This window comes from Cnephaeus nilssonii, assembly GCF_951640355.1.
Source record: "Cnephaeus nilssonii genome assembly, chromosome: 11".
Classification (NCBI taxonomy): domain Eukaryota; kingdom Metazoa; phylum Chordata; class Mammalia; order Chiroptera; family Vespertilionidae; genus Cnephaeus; species Cnephaeus nilssonii.
This window is the reverse complement of record NC_137082.1, coordinates 75,904,445-75,925,296: the sequence shown is the minus strand read 5'-3', so window position 1 is coordinate 75,925,296 and position 20,852 is coordinate 75,904,445. Positions and strand designations below refer to the sequence as shown.

The window sequence follows — 20,852 nt, the reverse complement described above, 5'->3', positions numbered from 1 at the left end:
AGGAGAGGGCAGTTGGGAGGCACCTGGCCTGCAAGGGAGGGCAGTTGAGAAGGACCAGGCCTGCAAGGGAGGGCAGTTGAGAAGGACCAGGCCTGCAAGGGAGGGCAATTGAGAGGGACCAGGCTTGCAAGGGAGGGCAGTTGGAGGTGATCAACCCTGCAGGAGAGGGCAGTTAGGGGTGACCAGGCTGGCAGAGGAGGGAAGTTGGGGGCAAACAGGCTGGCAGCAGAGTGGTTAGGGGCAATCAGGAAGGCAGGCAGGCAAGCAGTTGGGAGCCAGCAGTCCTGGATTGTGAGAGGGATGTCTGACTTCCCATTTAGGCCCGATCCCACCGGGCAGTCGGACATCCCTCAAGGGGTCCCATATTGGAGAGGGTACAGGCTGGGCTGAGGGACAACCCCCCTGCGTGCACGAATTTCGTGTACCGTGCCTCTAGTAATTCCTATAATAGAAGAGAATGTAAGTTAAAAGGTCCAGAGAAACAGAATTCAGTAGAGGAGCTATACATGGGAAACACGATTTGAGTAGGACCTTCACTAAGATAGAAAAATAATAGCCAAGAGTTGCCATTTCTTTTCATAGTTACAGTTGGTGAAGCTGAAAGCAAAACTATATGGCAAATATGTGATTATAATTAGCTTTGCAGTATGAATGGAGGCAAGAGAAACTTCAGTGGGCCACTATAATGAGCTGAATTGTGATTTTTTAAAGGCAGGTAATCTTGATGGGTAAAGTTTAGTAAAAACACATGCTCCCCAGTTTACAGGCAACTAGAAGTTTGCAATAATGCATGATTGTTGACTTCTTCATGTCCAGTTATAACGGGAATATTAGGATGTATTTGGATGATAATACATTTGAAAAAAAATCAGTATAAACTTTGCTCAGACTTCATTTTATTTTGGTCATAAAAAATAACAGGCTAAGAAAAAATATCAGAAAACTAACCCACATTGTTCCTTCTCTACTAAGCATTTCTAGAACTTTTTTTGATATTAAGAAATGCCCCAAAATGAAAATACAGGTTCCCACTAGCCCCTCAGAAACTATTAATGACTACAAGATCTAGGAAAAAGATCAGGAATTACCCGATTATGTGTTATGCGTTTCTTGGTGAGAGATTTCGTATATGTCTTATTTGAATGGTAGAGAGGAGGAGGTGCTATGTGGTGAGGGAGTAGAAGAAGAAAAGTGCTAACCCAAACCAAATGTAATGGACTTAGCCCATTGGATATTAGGGCCTCCTGGGGCAAGTAACACAGGTCAAGCCTTTTGTTCTGAAATGTCTGGCAGTAGTTTATGGAGTCTATGGAGGCTTTCCAGTGGTGTCCTTGATCTGCTTCCTATCAATTAAAACATAATGCACATTTAAGTGCCTTACCTTTAATGAGTGTCCAATTCATGTTCATTGAATGACTGAATGGATGGATGTATGAGTGAATAATAAAAAGAAAAATACTGGGGCATAATCAACCAGGTAATAAGGTCACACGGAAACTTTGCCTTTGGTTCATGGTCTATTTTGTATGGATGAATATTATGTCCCTAATGAGATTTGGAGTACTCTGAAAGAAGGAATGTGAATTTATCTGCTCCTATGTCCCTTTCCCCAAAATAGCTTGTCAGTAAATGCAGATGATTGATAAGTGGTAAAAAGAAAGCATTAAATTCAGTGACAATGATCTACTTGTATTTCCCATTTCTTGTGGAATTCTCTGTGAAAATCTCTCTGTAAGGTGCCACTAGGCTGAAGGCAGAATTTCAATGACATAATGCAAAGGGAATAAGCTAAATTGTCAGCCCTATGAGGGAAGGATGCTGAGTGTCTTGTGCAGGGGCAGTATTGTATGTTTGTAGAATTTTTTTTTTCAAAATGTAAGGTAGGAGTAAAGGAAGAGCACTTAGTCTAAAAACAAAGGGAATGTGATTCCAAATACCAAAAGCCATGTCCCCCTCTCTCTTTCTTTTCCTCCACCCTTTCTTTTTTGGAATTTGTGATGACTTCTAGAGTATGGTGTTTTGGGGCAGGACTAAGTGTAGTATTCTCAACTCAAACTGAACTCTTTTTTTGGACTGAGATCTCATTGTGTACTAGTGATCTCAAGACTGAAAACCTACACTACAAAAATTCATTAATGGAGAATGTGATGTATTTTACCTGCTTTGGTTGAGATAAAACTAGTTCAAAATTTGCTCTAGTCTAATACCTGTACAACCAAATACAGACTTAGATAGCATTCTCTTATTTGCCTCTGTTACTGTTTGAACATTCATTTTCTGAGCCTTTGAAAGATAAACACAGTCCAAATGGCCCCATTGGCAAAGCTAATCTCTCTCACCAGTCTACAAGCTTCAGCATGGAAAATGGATGCAATTTGAAAAAGCAACTTAAAACATTATTCTCTATACCTTTCACCACCACCCTGTCAGAAATCAATGAAGTAGGTTGCCTGTTGGTTTGTGTTTCATCTTCATTTTATATTCTGGGGGTAACTGAACTCCAAGCAAATGGGTGATTCCTTTAAGACTTAGGTTCCTTCTGGCCCTAGATTTTATAATTTTGGATCTCTTCTAAATCAATAAAGCTTCATGTTAAAACATTGATATAAATCTTATGGCAACATAGAAAGAGCAGAAATAAAAATCTGGAATTAAATTAAAAGGTGACTCATTTTGTTCAACAGCAATTGCTGAAATCGGATATCAAATCTTAACTCCTAGCTTAGGTCATCATGACCCACTGGCACTTACTTCATGACTAAATCTTAGAAAGGTAACATTTAATTCTCCAATCCCAAAGCACACTGAAATCATCAGACTGAAAGGGAAATACAGTTCCATGAAATCACTCAAAGCAGAAGGTCCTGCTGAGAGCCTCAGAGTAATAAAAGAGAAATTTTAGAAATTTTCACAAGAATTCCAAAAGCACAACTCTGGGGTCATTAATTCTAGAAGCAAATTGCAAACTGTATGAAGTAGAGAACAATACTAATTTTGAAAAATATTTTGTATACTCTGTTTAAGAAATCAGAAAAATAAAACATTTTAGCAATATAATCATCAAACCCATTAAACTATTTTTAAAATTCTGGTAAGTTATGGATTTATTTTTAACACAATTCTATACATTTTGGGAAAATGTTATCTATGTATAATAGATATTTCCACAATGGAGACTGATCAAAAGAATTTAATATACTATATTAAATTATTAAATTATATGTGTTTATATAACATGTACTTTAAAAAAAATTGCCATTCTCTTCCCTAACTTTCTGGGCTTGGTTTCACTTGCTTGCTTTCCATACATCCATTCTTGGTTTCATCATGAGCCTTCTCTCATACACAGTGTAGTTTAAAAGCTGGGTGCTAGTAAACACTGAAAAACTTAAGAAAAATCACTCTAAACCATGCTTGTTTCAGTAATTAGCTTGTCACCTTGCCAAGTCATTAATGGTGGTCATTCTAAACAAAGAATGTTATTAGATAGTTAAGCGTGATGACATCGTTAATCCAGAAGACAACACAAGATTCCAGGTGAGCATAACCTCGATGGGCCTGGAATTTTGGATGCTTAATTAATTCGGGAGAAGAAACAGGATCTACCCTTAGGGTGGCCAGGTGTAATAATGCAGAGTAGAGTTGAGGAAGGTGAAGTTGTAGGAAGAACAAGGGTCATGAGTTGGTTCTTCAGAGGAAGCAAAATTTAAAGGCAACTATGGTACATTCCAGATTATGAAAACGTTGGGCTTGGGGGGTGGGGGCATCCCTAAAATTCACTGCTTGAAGTGCAATTCCATAACAATTTATAACTTAGCTTGGTCTCTTCCATTGTACAATCTAAATAGATGCTGTCCACAAATGTTCCTCATTCCCCTCATGTCCAAGGACACATTTTAAAGAATTAATTGGCCATGATTGACATCATAAGTCTTTATATGCATAAGATTAGTTTGGGGCCAAGGTTAGGGGACAGCCTTTTCCCAGGGTTAGGTGCACCCCCCCCCATTTTTTCCCCCTGGGGAATAATGTAAAATTATCTAGTCATGGTGCTACCCTAATAATTATTTTGATATTCTGAGTTAACTGGCCATGAGTTGGCTGCAGATTTTACCCTAAGAACTTGAAAGTCTCTTGTGGTACACAAAGTTCTGTTCTTGAATAGAAGAGGCCAACTACTATTGGTACTTTTGTTGATTCTAGTCATGGCCATGACCTGCTACCATTTTGGGGAGAGCAGCTTTAGAAGAAGAGCTTGTTGAGAATAGTGTGTGAGAAAAAGTGTGTTTAATTGAAGAATTGGCTTTTTGGCCTGTAGAAGACAGAAGTATTGAGTCAGTGTAGCCCATCTCCTACACCCTACATTCCCTCAGTTCAGATATCAAATTCTGTGGAAAGCCTTACCTTACATCCAAGTCCAATTTATATGTTCCTCTTCTGTGCTCTCATATTACAATAATTTTTATGTCTTCTTATAATTGTCTATGTGCTTGTTACTATCTCTATTCTCCACTAAGTTGTGAGCTGCTTTTGGGTAGACATTGAATCTTTTACATTGTTAGGTGCCTAGCTTCTAGGGCCTGCAATACATATTTGTTGAGTGGGTAGGTACTCAAATCAAACACCTCCATGTCTGCCTACTTTGTCTATGCATCCAGCCATCTAGTCCTAACCCTGATTCTGTCAGTTTACCAAGATTGAAGATGACGAGACACGTTACCATCTACGTGTAACCATGTAACTGACCACAATCTGCTCTCAACCTAACCCTTCTTCAAGTACCAACTCAACCACCTCATCTGTTGATCCATGCTGACTACTGCAAGCCAAAATGATGTCTCCTTCTCTGATGCCCAATACTCAGTGCTCGGAATATATGCAACTAATTCTTGATCACACCTTCTCCTGTGCAATGTCTGTGGGTCTGACCTCTGTGAGCACCTCGCATGCAAAGTGAAGTCTTCTCATTCTCTTTTGTTCCTTCTGTGCATTGTAAGCACTGAGCTAGGCACAGAGAGCAGACCCAAACAGTACTAACTGGCATGAAATGATCCTAATCTATATAAAAACATAAGTCTTGAGGGCAATTGTTTGTTCTACCTAGGATTTGCACTGGAAGGGCTGATTTCCAGTGATGAATAAAGCTGCTACAGCCATGGATACAGGACGAGATGAAAAGTAACTGGCAGAGGCAGAACTGTCCTTTTGTTATTTTGTTATAAATAAACTCCCACAGAGGAAACTTGTTAACCTCAGTCCTTGCCTTCACATCTACTTATATGCAAGACCTCCCTCGACAAATCAATCTTTACACTGCAGTGGCACTCTCTTGACAAGATATGTTTGGCTTAGCCACTGTTGATATTTGTTCTTGAAATCTCAGTTGTATGGCATGGTACACTCTGAGAGCAGAAATGGAGACACTTAGTTTTATATGCACAGAGGACGGGCAAGATGCAAACAGAAAGAGACGGTCCACAGCAGGGCAGCCGAAGTGGCGGGAGCTGAGCAGCACTTAATATGTTGTGATGGATTGAATCTTTGAAACGCCTGTTCAATAGCTAGTCAAAGTAAATTTAGAAGGACACAGGAAAGGGATTTATTTTTTCATCATTGTAAAAATGTTCATTATTTCTTAGGCTGCTGGTCATGGTCTACTGGTGTTCTTTTGAGGTCTCCATGCCCTTAGAATCCCAGATAGCACCATTGACAGGATTAGGTGAGGTTTGTTCAATATATCCCTGTTTCCAGAGAACTATGGTTTTATTGATACATTGGGATTGGGCTCTTTTGCTGGATTTTATTATGAAAAGAATAAGCTAGAGAGCCTGACACTCTCTCAAGGTAAATTAGTTGATCTCTTCTCCTCCAGTGCATAACTTTATTGGAGCACTTCCCAAATTTGACTGAAATCATTTGCATACATGTCTGTTTTGCTCATCAGACAGTGAGTGTTTGCAAGCAAGACTGTATCTTATTCATTTATTTTTCCCAGAACAATGGCATTGTGCCCAGCATATAGGAAACCCTTGTGAAATGTTTGCTGAACAAGACATCTTAATATCTATGAAAAATTGCCTGTGGAAGGGATGAAACAAAAAAAGGTAAACGAAAGCTATTTTGATCCAACTTAAGAGAAAAGTAGGTACTATTAGATAATTAATTAAATTTTAATTTTTCTGTAAGTAGTCTCCAGAGAAACATGCTATTTTAGCATTGTACCCTAGACTAGGCTACTGGGTAAACACTTCCTGTGGGCCTAGTTTTATGCTAGATGACATTGGAGAATAATGAATAAAACATGGCTGGTACCATCTGGGAAGACAAAGCTCGAGAAAAGACCCACAGTATGCAGTGCAGAATATTGGAAAGCAAAAGCAATATTGAAACAAAACAAGGCAGGAAAGGAGAAAATTACATGAGTTAGTACAATTAAGGACAGCATTAGGAGGAGCTAAAAATCTATTGCAATGAAGATCAGGTTGACAAATGACATGTGGGTAAGCATTAATTGAATCATGCTGCTATTTTAAGATTCAGGATAAAACTGAAATATTATTTCTGGCAAAAAATAAGTTTCTTCAGAGCTGTTGAAGAATCTTCAGATCACCAGGTTTTCCTTAAGTTTATCAGCAAACAAATTTATCTTAAGAAAGACGGTGTGGTGTTCTAAGAAAGAGTGTGTAATGCACCTGACGCTTTCCCTCAAATCTACTATTAGCTGCGTGACCTTGATAAAGTTAGTTAACCTCTCTGGGTCCACTTTCCTTCATTAAAATTTTGACAACAGGAAACACTTGCCCAGGCCTCAACTTAGGGCATGGCTTTAAATTGTGAAATAAAAATCATCTGTATATAGACAAAAAGTCACCTCAACTTCATAGAGCCAAGACTCATTGAAAAAAATGAGAGGACTGTGTAATCAGTGCTTTTATTTACTCTAACTGGTTTTCCAGTCATTCAGGACACTGTGTCCCCCACCCCTCAGTTATTATTTCCAGTGGAAGTCAGAAATTCTTAGAACACGATTAAGCCTTTATGTGTACACATTTAGACATGAAGCATAGGGTTCTCCACGAATAGAAAATCATATGTCACGGGGCGGGCTGGTTTGAGGGCGGTCATGGGGAATATCAGAAGAACCTGGATTAATGAGTACATTTCCAATTCTTTCTTTTTTAAAAAAAATATTTTTTATTGATTTCAGAGAGAAAGGGAGAGGGAGAGAAAGATATCATTGATCACTGCCTCCTACACACCCCCACCACTGGGGATAAAGCTGCAACCTGGGCATGTGCCCTGACAGGAATTGAACTGTGACCTCCTAGTTCATGGGTCAACACTCAATCACTGAGCCATGCCTGCTGGGAACTTCTTTTTTTTTATCAGTCTTTCTATTTGGAGTATCATTAAGCCAACAAGGGCAGGAGCAAATTCAGATTCTGTAGCAGAAACTTGCAGTATATGCAAGAAAAACCTCTAGAAATTGTCTCCTACACAATCAAGATATTGGCTTTCTCAATTGGATGGTAGAATCCAGGGCCTTTTCTAAAAAGAACAGAGGTTCATAAGGAGAAGGCTACCAGGCTAAAAGGCAAATTCTACAAAATAAAAGAAAAAGAAGATTGATAAGATCATTAATGGACATAAAGAAACATAAAGAAATAAAAATAAAATTCAAAAACCTGGTGGAGTATATAAAAAGAATTGATTTTAAATGACAAGAGATTCAATCACTGATCTGAAGGACAAATTTGAGAAAACTATCATAGAAAGCAAAGATCAAAGTCCCGAAAAAGATCATAACTCACACAGAGAATCCAAAACAGGGGAGAAGTCTGCAGATAAAAAGTGTTTCTTAAAAAAAGAGAAAAGCAGAGGAAAACATCAAAGATCTACTGGAAGATAAGCCTTTCTGCAGCCCTCAAAGGTGTGTACGGATTGAAAGGTCTACAATTTTAGGGCAAAATCAATGAAAAGAAAATACTGTGGAGATCCACATCTGGCAATTTTCATTGTAATCACAAAACTAAGAAAAATATCAATCTGGAAGAATGAGCAGGTAATGTTCAAAGGCATATAAATTATATTGCCATCCAAACTCACATTTGCAAGGCAGAAAGGTGAAGGGATGGTTAATACAAATGCACAACATAGTTTAAAGAAAAACATTTGAGAAAGAACTTTATACTTGTCCAAGTCGTCTTCCATTTGTAAAGATCTCAGCTATCTTCTTAAGGAGAAAACATCACTTGCAGATATAATGCAACCTACAATGATAATGAATAGTGGAAATAATGGTGTGATGGTTAATTGTATGTGTCAAGGTGACTGGGCTAAGGGATTCCTGGTAGCTGGTAGGACATAGTTTCTGGGTGTGTCTATGAGGGTATCTCCAGAAGAAATTAGCATTTGAATCCTTAGAATATCACCCTCACTCAGGTGAGTGAGCAACATTCAATCCATTGAAGGTTTGAAGAGAACAAGAAAGCAGAGAAAGGATAGGTATTTCTCTCCATTTGAGCTGAAATATTTATCTTTTTCTACCCTTGGACTTTGGTGCTGCTGGTACTTGGGCCTTGGGTTTTGACCAGAACTGTACCACTGGCTCTATGGAGCCTCCAGCTTGAAGAGGGCAAAATCATGGGACTTCTCAGCTTCCATAATCACATGAGCCAAATCCTCAATTAAATCTCATTCTATATATGTATATCTACCTATTTGTTCAGTTTCTTTAGAGATACCCATCTAAAACAAATGGTAAAGACATGAAATTAAGTCGATTGTAAACAGTTGCAAAACAGAACCCAAATATCAATAACTTCTCTAGAAACAAGATAAACAGTACAAAAAGATAATTTACTAACAATAATTTGTGAATCTAATAGTCTGCTTAGGCTGCCATAACAAAATACCATAGACTGGGTGGCTTAACCAACAGTCTTGGAGGCTGGAGGACTGAGGTGAGGGTGCCAACAAGGTCAAGTTGTGGTGACAACACTTCCTGGCTTACAACTGGCCACCTTCTCAGTGTGTGCTCACTTGGCTTTTATTTGGGGCAAGCACTTGGAGAAAGGGATCTCTGTCTCTCTTTCTCTTCTTATCAGGTAACAAATCCTATAGGATAAAACCCTATGACCTAATTTAAACTCAATTATCTCCTAAATGCCTTATCTCTAAATACAGTCACACTGATGGTTATGGCCTCAACATTTGAATTTGGAAATACACAATTCACCCCACAGTAATGTAAAAATTATACTGAATATGAATGCATGAGAACATTAAAAGAATACTGTATTCCATAGCCCCTAAATGGGAAGTCATACAAGTGATTTTTCCAATATTGAAAATTAGAGAAACATTGATTAGATAAAAGTTTTGAAACATGTAAAAGTAACCATGAATAAAACCTCCCACAATATGTGCAAATAAAGAAAAGAAAACACAGTGCCTATACCAAAAGTTAAAAACCCCCACAAGAATAGATGATAGATAGCTACATAGATAGTAGCATACCTCATTTTATTGCTCTTTGCCTTATTGAGCTTTACAGATGTGTGTTTTTAAATAAAAGAGCTGCCCTCAGCAAAATGATTACTGATTACTATTTATTTTATTGTGATGGTTTGGAACCAAACCAGCAATATCTTTGCAGTATGTCAAAGATATTATAGATAGATAGATAAATAGATAGATAGATATAGATAGACCAGAAACATAAAAATAAAAATAGATGCATATAGAATAACTATACCATTATAGTTCTAATGGGGGTTAAGCAAACATAATCTATCTATATATATATAAAAAGCCAGCGACCTGAATGCCTTAACAACCAAACTTATAGTTCGCTATGACACCCAATGCGGCCATCGAACCAGCCTGATTGGGGGGTGGAGCCAGCCGGCCAACCTCCCGCGGACCCTCTCCCCAGCTGCCCGCCCCTGATCAGCCTCTCCCACCATGATCGAGGGCGGGGTGGCTGGCCAACCCCCCCACAGCCTCTCCCCTGAGCTGACCCCCATCCTTGATTGCCCCCCCCAACTCAATAGGGGGCAGGGCAGGCTGGCAAACCACTCATGGCCCCTCCTCCCAGCCAGCCTGGCCCTGATCAGGCCCCTATCAGGGCAGGTTGGCTGGCCAACATCCCGCCATCTCCTCCTCCTGACAGGCCTGGCATCAATCTGCTCCAATTGGGGCCAGGCTGGCAAGATCCCACCCATGCATGAATTCATGCACTGGGCCTCTAGTAAAGCTAAGTGACAGAAACGACTGAATGGCCAGTCACTATAACGCTCACTGTGGCAGCCAACCGGCCAATTCGGGACCCTAATTGCCTCTCCCTAACCTCCCGTAGCCCCTCCCCCTCGCTGACCAGGCCTCCAATCAGCCACCCCCACCCAATTGCGGGTGGGGCAGGCCGGCCTACTGCCAACAGCCCTTCCCACCTGCAGGCAGGCCTGATTGGCCCCCATTGGGGCAGGTGACTGGACCCCACACCCATGCACAAATTCGTGCACCAGGCCTCTAGTAAAATATATAGGTATATATATATATAGATATGCTTAAAAAAACAACTATAGGATGCTAATAAGAGATACTTCAATGTTAAAAAGACAAGAAAATGCTTGAAATTAAAAGAGTATAAAAATATATATTGAATTTTAAACAAAGTAAACACAGGATGATAATAATAATGAAAGCCCCATAACCAAAGGATTTCATAATAAAAATACCATCCTATATAATAATCCTATATAATAATAGAGGGATATGCTAATTAGCCCAGACACCAGGCGTGTAATAGTCACAACCGGTCAGGTGTGGCCCGGGAGCAGCCCCCGGCGGAAGCAGCCACCAGTGGAGGCGTGCGCAGGCCCATGGCACCACCCAGCCAGGAGGTTGCCCAGCCGACGGTTGTGAGCAGGCATGCCACTCCACCGAGCCCAGAGGCCACCCGGCCAGGGGTCCAGCAGTCCCAGATTGTGAGAGGGATGTCCGACTGCCGGTTTAGGCCCGATCCCACAGGCAGTTGGACATTCCCTGAAGGGTCCAAGATTGGAGATGGTGCATGCTGGGCTGAGAGACACTTCCCCATGTATGAATTTTGTGCACCGGGCCACTAGTTAATAATAAAAATAATCTGAGGGGCATTTGTATGCAGTATCACAGGCCATTGATACATATTAACTAAATCTTCAAACTTCAAGAAATATTTTATAGAAGTGCAACAGTCTTGGGGCAGTTTAAAAAAATGTACAATATTTTATAGATATGATAGGCAAAATAATAAATAGAAATAAGTATACATAAGATCTAAAAAATGTAACATCTGTTTTCATAAAGTCATCAAAAATCTCATACACACAAAAGGGGAATATACTCATTTTCACAACAAAATTGTTAATATCAGAGAAAAGTTCAGATTTGTACTAGACAAAATACAATTATAACAAAGCAATTGATGATCACTAGTAATCATCCCATATTCACAACATGTCAGGAAATATATTAAATGATTCACATGTATTAGTGCATTTATTCCCAATAATAATGCTGTGAAGTTTATGTAGTTATAGTGTCTCCATTTTACATATCTGGATATTTAGAGTTAAGCATTTTTCCAAAGGTTACATGCTAGTCAGATGATAAAGTTCTCAAACTTCAGTATGCATCAGAGACTGCTGGTGGGTTTGCTGAGAGCCATACTCATAGTGTCTGATTCAAAGGTCTAGGTGAGGGTCTTATAATTTGCATTTCCAATGGTTGCCAGTTGTTACTGATGCTGTTGAGAAGTACTGGGCCAGGTGATACCTAGAACAACATATTTACTACTCTATTGCTTTGGAAAAGGGGAAATTGTAGAGACCAGGTTCTGACAAAAAAAAATGCAATAAATTTAGAAATTTATAATTAGCAAAGCTAAAAAAAAAACAAAAAACAGTGCTTGGAAATTTAATCAAAAGTAAGAAGCAATCATTCCAAAGTCAATCAATTTAATGCATTTCCAATTAAAATTCCAATAGGATTTTTTTCCTTTGAACTTGACAACATGATTCTAAACTCCACGTGGATGGACACCCGACCAACATGGCTCAGTGGTTGAGCATTGACCTATGAACCAGGAGATCACAGTTTGATTCCCAGTCAGAGCATGTACACAGGTTGCTGGCTCAGTCCCCAGTGGGGGGCGTGGAGGAGGCAGCCAATCAATGATTCTCTCTCATCATTGATGTTTCTTTCTCTCCTTCCCCCTTCCTCTCTGAAACCAATAAAAATATATTTTAAATCTATAATAATAATAGCATAATATGCTAATTAGACCAGACGTCCTTCCGTATGACCTTCCAGACGAAGTTAGGGCTGCGAGGGAAGCCCAGGTCCCAGGTGCCAGAGAGAAGCCAGTGCCAGTAGCCGGGGGAAGGAAGGCCTACTTTTGCATGAATTTCATGCATCGGCCTCTAGTAAATAAACAAACAAACAAACTCCATGTGGACAAATAATAGGAAATAGTCAAAACAAATTCAAAAAATAAAAGTATTTCAGGGAAAACTACCTCACCATATAATAAAACTAGATTTCCAGTTTGCACACCCAGCAGGTTCTCCCTTCAGGAGTCTCTGAAATCTCTACTGAAATACCAAAATGAAAGCTTTGAGGTATGACAAGGAATAATCCAATAATACAGATGAAAAAGGACATCACCGAAGATGAGAGAGTACTGGAATTCGGGGCCAATGAATGTGGATAGAAACATGTTAGCAGATAATATCAGAGGAATGGCCTGGAAGAATCCAGACAGGGCTGTGGACTTCATGGAGCATGGTCTGCCTTTCAGAATCCTGAATGGAGGAGCTTTGGGCTGAGTAGAGGCACAGAGGCTAGACAGCAGGTGTGAAAGACAGGGCTGTTAAACAAAGGGGCCCATTAAAGTTCTGTGAATAGAGCAACTGAACCAGGTGCCATTGCCACTCCTGTCCCCATCATCTCTAACCTCTTTTCTTTCTTTAAATTAGAGTAAAGGCAGTCCAATATTTATCTCCTGGTACAACAACGGAGCATTGTTCTCAACAGAAATAGAGTGAAACGTCCCTCAGAAGAATTTCACTCTTTTTTTAAGAAACACGCACCAAAGAATTAATGAAAACAGAATTAAAGTCATTAACAGACTTCAATGTAAAATTCAAGTGGTGAGAACAGACAACTTTACTTTGCTTGATCCTAGGGAAGTGACATTCAGTTTTACTATTAAATATTACCTGTAGATGTTATCAGATTGAGGACATTCCCTTCAAATCCTAGTTTACTGGGTTGCTTTTTTTAAACATGAATGTATGTTGAGGTTTGTCAAATGTTTTTCTGTATCTATTAAGATCATATATTTTTATTGCTTTTGTTTCATTAATGTTGAATTATGTTGTTTGATTTTGGATGTTAAACCAGCACTATATTCCAAGAATAAACTTCACTTGGTCAAATGTATTATCCTTTATCTATATTGCCATATATTTTCATCCCTTATGGCTTCTGCTTTTAAATTTTTATTTTTGAAGTCTCTATCAACCATACATCACAGAGACACTGTACTCCTACACATTTCTAAAGCCTTAATGCTTTTACTTTTATATGTAGAATTTTAATCTGAAATACATCTTTGGATGTGGTGTTAGACAGTGATCTACTGTTATTAGTCCCTAAATCATAAACCAGTTTTCCAAAACTGTCTAAGAATTTGTTTCTCCCCACTGATTTCTGCTGCTACTTTTATTGTATATTATGCTCCCAAGTATATGAGTCAGTATCTCTGTTACTTATGATGTTTTATTGATCTATTTCTCAGTCTTTATTAGAAAACTATACTGTTTTGTTTCATTATTTTACTATAGCTTTGTGTCCCATCTTACTTCCGCATATGGGTATGAACCCCCTCCCACAAACTTTAATTTTCTTTTATAAATTTGCTCAGTTCTTTCTAGACTTTTATTCTTTGATGTAAATTTTATATTAAGTTTACTGAGTTAAACAATAAATCTAACTAAAAAGTGGAATCACATTGTAATTATAAATGAAAAGAGAGATAATTTGCATCCAAATAATATTTAATCATCTCATCTAAGAACACGGACTTTTCATTTATTTAAACTATCTCTGTGTACTTTCCTTAATAAACTTTTCTTAAAAGACATCTCATTATTTTTATTAAATTAATTCTCACATACATTATAGTTTTTGTTGATATTGTGAATTATATTTTACTTTTTACTTATAATTTCTAGCTGATTATTAAATTTTTGGTGTTAAATTTTACTAGTACTTAAAGTTTATTATATGTATAATAAATATTGCTGAACTTTCTTTAAAATACCAATACTTTTATCTAATAGTTTTATTGGTTTTTCATAATAATAAGCACATTATCCAATAATAATGACATTTTAATTTTCTCCTGATTTCATCATTTCTTTCCAACAAATTCATTTAAATCTTTAATTTTTCCTCAAGTATCTTTTAAACTGCTTTCTACATGTTTTAATATATTGGACTCACATCATTAATTATAAATAGTTTGCAATTTCCATTTTCATTTACTCTATAATAAGTGTTGTTTAAAGGTGCATCTATGAATTTATATATGTATGCATGTGCTTACAGATGTTTGGTATTTTAATTTCTAGATATATTCATTTTTATTGGGCTAAAAATATGAGTTGATAATTGTTCTTAAAAGATTGTCAGAAAACATGATGTAAATAACATTAACTTCTAAAAGTTTATTCAGTCATGAGTGAGAAAAGGGGTGGACTGTTCTTATTATTCATTTTTTTCCATGTCTAGTCTTAACCTTTCTTAGTGATACCTTATGCCTTGAGAGACTCACCTCGATGACCTAAGTCACTTGGCCTCCCAGGCCCCCAGCTTCTGTTTAGGTTGATCAAATGTGAGATATTGGCAGCAGATTGGAGTGAAGGAGGAGAAAGAGGTAGGGGTATTTATTCCCCATTTCTTCCTTGTTTTGCTACAGTTCTATGTTGTCTGCTCCCCTCTATGGCCACCGCCCCTGAATTATTTCGCCTTGACCTTATTCATCATCAGAGACCAGGCACAATATTTTCTACTGACTTTTCAGGCTGAGGGCTGTTATGCTTCCCTGCTATTGTAGGCTGCTGGGTGTCTCACCATCCTTTGTTGATATCCCGGATTCTGCCCACATGCCTGTAAAAAATTAGCTTTTTCTTCAGGTAATTTCTTTGTGAGTATGAAAGGGTTTCCTTTCAAAACTCACACTGATCCATTCTCCAATAGGAAATGTCAAATAAAATCATGATAGTACAATTTAGAGTCATCAAACACTTGAATAAAAACAACACCACAAAGGAGAGGTGACAAATTGCATTCCAGCATCCCACCTCTTTAAGTCTTCAGGCTCTCCATATATGTTCTGGCACCTCCTCAGCCTTAATGACTGGGGGCCACTATCTTTTTTTAAGAGAGAGAGGAAGGGATAGGGATAGAGAGATAGAAACATCGATGATAGAGATATTGATCACCTGCCTCCTGCATGCCCCTTTACTGGGGATCAAGCCTGCAACCAGGGCATGTGCCCTGACAGGGAATCATATTGGGGACCCCTTGATTCTTAGGTCAACGCTCACCTACTGAGCCACACTAGTGGGGCTATGGGCCATTATTGAATTCAGACTTTAAGTAACCAACTCAGCAGCAATTAACAATTCTCCCAGGCTGATATAGTACTTGAGCTGATATAGTAAATATGGAATCTTAAGGGCATGTTCCCATCTGTATACAGGGTATCCCAAAAAAATGTATGCACACTTTAACAGCAGATATCTCAATTTTGAAAATGAAATTTATTTTAATAAACATTGCCTTTATAATTATGCAAAGTGAATATACATTTTGGGGAGGACACCTATATATTTGACCTGATCCAGCCCTTTGGAATCTAATTTAAAAGATCCTAAAACACTTTTGATGCACATATTATCCCTTCCTACATCATTAGTTTACTTCTATATTTGGAATTTACCTTCTTATGTTGCTAGAAGCACTGGGAAGTAGTACAAGAGATTCAACTCCAATTGATTTCACCAAATTTTAAAATGTTCTTTTTCCCTAAAGGAAGGCTTGATCTCTCATATTGTAAGAACTTCTTCCAAAGAGATAAGAGAATCAAAATTCTCAGATTCATCTTTGCCCAAATGTTTTCATGCAACATTTCCAATTATTCTTTTTCCCCAGCAATACCTTTATTTAGCTTAGGAGCTTGATATGGTATCTATTGCAACTCAGAAAAGTGTATCTCCAGACCTTAGATCTGAATTTTTTTTTAATCCTCACCTGAGGATATGTTTTACTGATTTTAGAGAGAGGGGTAGTGAGAGAGGGAGAGAGAGAAACATCAATGTGAGAGAGAAACATTGCCCTGCGCCCCCTGGAGATCGAACTCACAACCTAGGTATGTGCCCAGATCAGGAATCAAACTGACAACTCTTTTTGGTGCATGGGACAATGCTCCAACCAATTGAGCCATCCCAGCCAGGCCTTTTGTCTGATTTTTATCTATGCCTTCTCTACGGCTAAAAGAAAGAAGGGTTTTCCTGAAGGTCACCTTAGAAGCTTCCTGGTCCTCTGTCCATGCATTGAGTTAAGAGGATAAATCCTTAAGCTTCTACTTTTATTCTTTTTGTAAGCTCCTCAGTACAGTTAGAAGCAGTTGCCCCACCATCAAATCCTATGTAATCACCATTATCATCATAGCAATTAAGTACCTCAACCACTTGATCTCCCTTTACTTTGCCCTCACCTGTAATTCACTCTATATCTTCTCTGGTGATAATTTTAATAACTGTAATCATGGATTATCAGTGTCCTCATGGAGAGTATCTGTATGTTATTTAAAAAATGTGAGCAATTATATTCCAGATTCCATTTTTTAGGGTAATAGGGAATGCTCTTCTGGATACAAATCTATTAATTAGGGTTCCTTTTGAGTAAAAATAAGGTATAATTTAAAGGGACAATTTGTAGAAGTGTGGGAAACATTAGGCACCACCAAGAGTTTGTTATGTTCTCCTTTTCCTTGCTATCACCACCTCTGGGCACAAGGCACCATATATGCAAGTCCTAACCTTTACAACAGTGTCTCTTAGGCATGTCCTTGGCTCTGGTTTTCCTTCAAAATGTGATTCCCTGATTCTCTTTCATTTGGCATGGTATATATTCTCTTCCACAAAAAGTGCCCCCTCCCCCCGTCACTTTTCTATCATTTCTAGGAAGTCTATATTTTTCAAAACATCCTCAATTTGCCATGTAGACACAAATACCCTCAATGCTACTACTATCCTGATAACTTTTCCATAAATTAAAAAGTTCATTTTATTTTTATAAATATATTTTTATTTAATTCAGAGAGGAAGGGAGAGGGAGAGAGAGACAGAAACATCAGTGTTGAGAGGGAATCATTGATTGGCTGCCCCCTACTGGGGATCAAGCCCACAAACCAGACATATGACCTTGACCAGAATTGAAACCACAGGCCTATGCTCTATCCACTGAGCCAAATCAGCTAGAATAAATGTTCTTGATTAGACAATAGGAAGAGCTATGTTTGAGAGAACTCATAAACTTCAAATTTTCAAATTTCTTTACTTGCTCATGTATTTAATTCATGCTTATGGCAGAATGTACCAATTTTAGAGGAAATGCATTGGATTAACATAAGATTTATATTAGTTTATCAACTACTTTTATAAGATCCTATGCTGATTGGGTTGAAACAGATGATTTCTTTACCCCAAAAGTCCAGAGTGAAAAGGTGATTATACACACACACACACATACACACACACACACACACGCACTGAGTGGCCAGATTATTATGTGTTCAGAGATCATAATAAATAATCTGGCCACTCAGTGTGTGTGTGTGTGTGTGTGTGTGTGTGTGTGTGTGTGTGTGTATATATATATGTGTATATATATATATATATATATATATATATATATATATATATGAGGCCTGGTGCACAAATTCGGGCACCAGTGGGGTCCTCAGCCTGGCCTGCAGGGTCGGGCCGAAACTGACTCTCTGACATCCCCCAAGGGGTTGGTTCTGGGTTGCGAGAGGGTGCAGGCCAGGCCAAGGGACCCCACCGGTGCACGATCAGGGCCAGGGAGGGACATGAGAGGATGGCCAGTTGCAAAGGGACTGCGGGAGGGCTCCAGGGAATGTCCGGCCTATCTTGCTCAGTCCTGATTGGCCAGACCCCAGCAACAAGCTAACCTACTGGTCGGAGTGTCTGCCCCCTGGTGATCAGTGCACGTCATAGTGAGCTGTTGAGTGGCCTTAGCATATAATTAGCATATTATACTTTGATTGGTTGAATGGACAACCAGACAACTGGACACTTAGCATATTAGGCTTTTATTATATATATATATATATATATATATATATATATATATGACCAAATCACTTAGAGGTCAGAATGTTTCAGTACCTAGAACATAAAACACTTTTAGGGTAACCTGTTTACCCTCAGTTTAGGGTAATATGATTTCTTATACAGCTTGAAAACACACTTACCCACTTCAAATGTGCAACACTGATAGTCCATTTTGGAGTGGACTAGTCCTATCCTATATACATTGTGATATGACTACACTAGAAGCTCAACCAAAAGACCTGAAGGTAGGTGTTAGTAACAGGTAAATCAAAGGAGATTACATTAGTATAAACCACATTTTTTAAAAAATATATTTTATTGATTTTTTACAGAGAGGAAGAGAGAGGGATAGAGAGTTAGAAACATCGATGAGAGAGAAACATTGATCAGCTGCCTCCTGCACACCCCCTACTGGGGATGTGCCAGCAACCAAGATACATGCTCTTGACCGGAATCGAACCTGGGACCCTTGAGTCCGCAGGCCGACGCTTTATCCACTGAGCCAAACCGGTTTCGGCAGTATAAACCACATGTTCTGAATAGCTTTAAACAATTCTGTATTGCAATAGACAATCTCACATTATGATACTTAGTAATATATGGTGGAAAAGAACTATGGTGCAAAATTCCTGCATTATGGAATCTCACAATTGGCCCATGCTAACTAAATACCTTTCCAGTGCACACACTACCTTGAGTTGCCTTAACCCTAACTATCCTTCAAGGCCCAACTCAAAACTCTTTTTCATCATAAATTCCTCTCAGGCAAGTATAGTGCAGAGCAGTCAACTTGTCCTTCTCTTGTTCCCCAACTTTTTTTTCTTGACTCTTTTGATATGGAAACCTTATGACATATCCACCACGTTTGCACTTTTAACAATTTGATATTTATTGTACCTTTCATCATAAGCTTCTAAAAGGTAGCCATCATGTGTGCACTGCAAGTACACAAATATGTGGTAAACAACTGATGAATAACTATTTGCCTCTTCTACCATTCTATCTATAGGTGGTGGCATCTGCGATTCAGATGTTTTGGATATTTGGTTATTTTCCCCAAAATATTCCCATAAATTCAGTTTACATTTATTTTTATATAACCTCAATAATTATGGATTATGCCTTTATAGAATCTACCATTTAATTTCTAGTTATGGATTTGATTTTTTTTTTTTACTTTGTATCTGGGAAGATGTTTTGGAAAGGGGTAAACTATCATTATGCCTCTTACTTTACCTTTTCCAATTGACCTCAAATAAGTTGTACCATTTCTTGCCTCAAGCAATATGATTTTTATGTAATATTTTTACTTCTGTACATATGGAACGAAACTTTTATTAGAGAATACCTAATTTTACTCCCTAATAATTATCTCCATCTACTTATTTTTCTCTGCATTTAGATTAAGATCTCTAAATTTAAGAATTTGTCATCTTCTTTTATACCATCCTTTCTTCTAATGACATACTATATGCTTTAATTAGTATGTGGATCAAAAGGCACTTTTTATAAATACTTAAAATATTTCAGTCACATCAAATGGAACACATAATAGTGGCTAAGAAAGCAGTGATGGGTTTATTCTCAGCCAGGATAAATTCTGGAGGTACTATGTTTAATTATCACAGGTACCATTCTGGGCCAGTGGTTAGTAGCCCAATGGTCTACTGCTTTTCTGTGTTCATCTTCATCTTTCCCACTCTTTATCAGTTCTTTCTTGACACTAGGCAGTCAATACAACGTAGGTATTCTGATGGCTGAAGTTCCTGCTTTGGAGATCATAAAGTTGTCATTCAAATAATTTAACGACTTCTTAGAAGCTATTTTGGCTATAAGATATAGCTTGATAATTATAGTCATGTAAGGCAGCTAAATGTTGAGGGTACCTTGAAAGTTGATCTCAAATCCATTAGTTCATTTCCTCCCAGTCATATCCATTTTGATGGTCCAAAGACCTGGTTCACATTTTCTTTATGTATTGCCCTTTAATTATACTGGTAATTCATCTACCATATTTCTTTTTTGTCATTGATACTAATGGCCAAGTCTGAATTGTTCTCTCTAAAACTATAGGTACATACCACATTAAAAAGAGGCACATATAATGCTCCATTTTAATACTAGTTGGGGAAAAAAAGAATACTTCCTTTTTTCATCCCTGATTTACTCTGGCATGAACCATTTATTATATATATTTTTGCCATCTTCTCACTTCCAACTTCCTGCATTCATCTTCCATTCTCTATATTTTCAGACTTCATTGACCAATATTATTTCCTTTTTCAATAAAACTTTGTTATAAAATAAACACAACTCAGGATGTTACCCTTTCAGGGACATTTGCAATATCAATATCCTCCAAACTGAAATTATTTAAAACAC

The 20,852-nt window shown here is 38.1% G+C and overlaps 1 pseudogene across 1 annotated transcript in view; it reads right to left on the bottom strand.

Moving 5' to 3' along the window:
- The window catches only part of LOC307106767 (neurofilament light polypeptide-like), a 39,300-nt pseudogene extending 19,811 nt beyond the window's left edge, over positions 1-19,489 (bottom strand). The window contains exon 1 of the transcript in view: positions 19,368-19,489. The product of the transcript in view is annotated as a neurofilament light polypeptide-like (transcript). The remainder of the gene's footprint in view (positions 1-19,367) is intronic.
- Between the last annotated feature and the right edge of the window lie 1,363 nt (positions 19,490-20,852).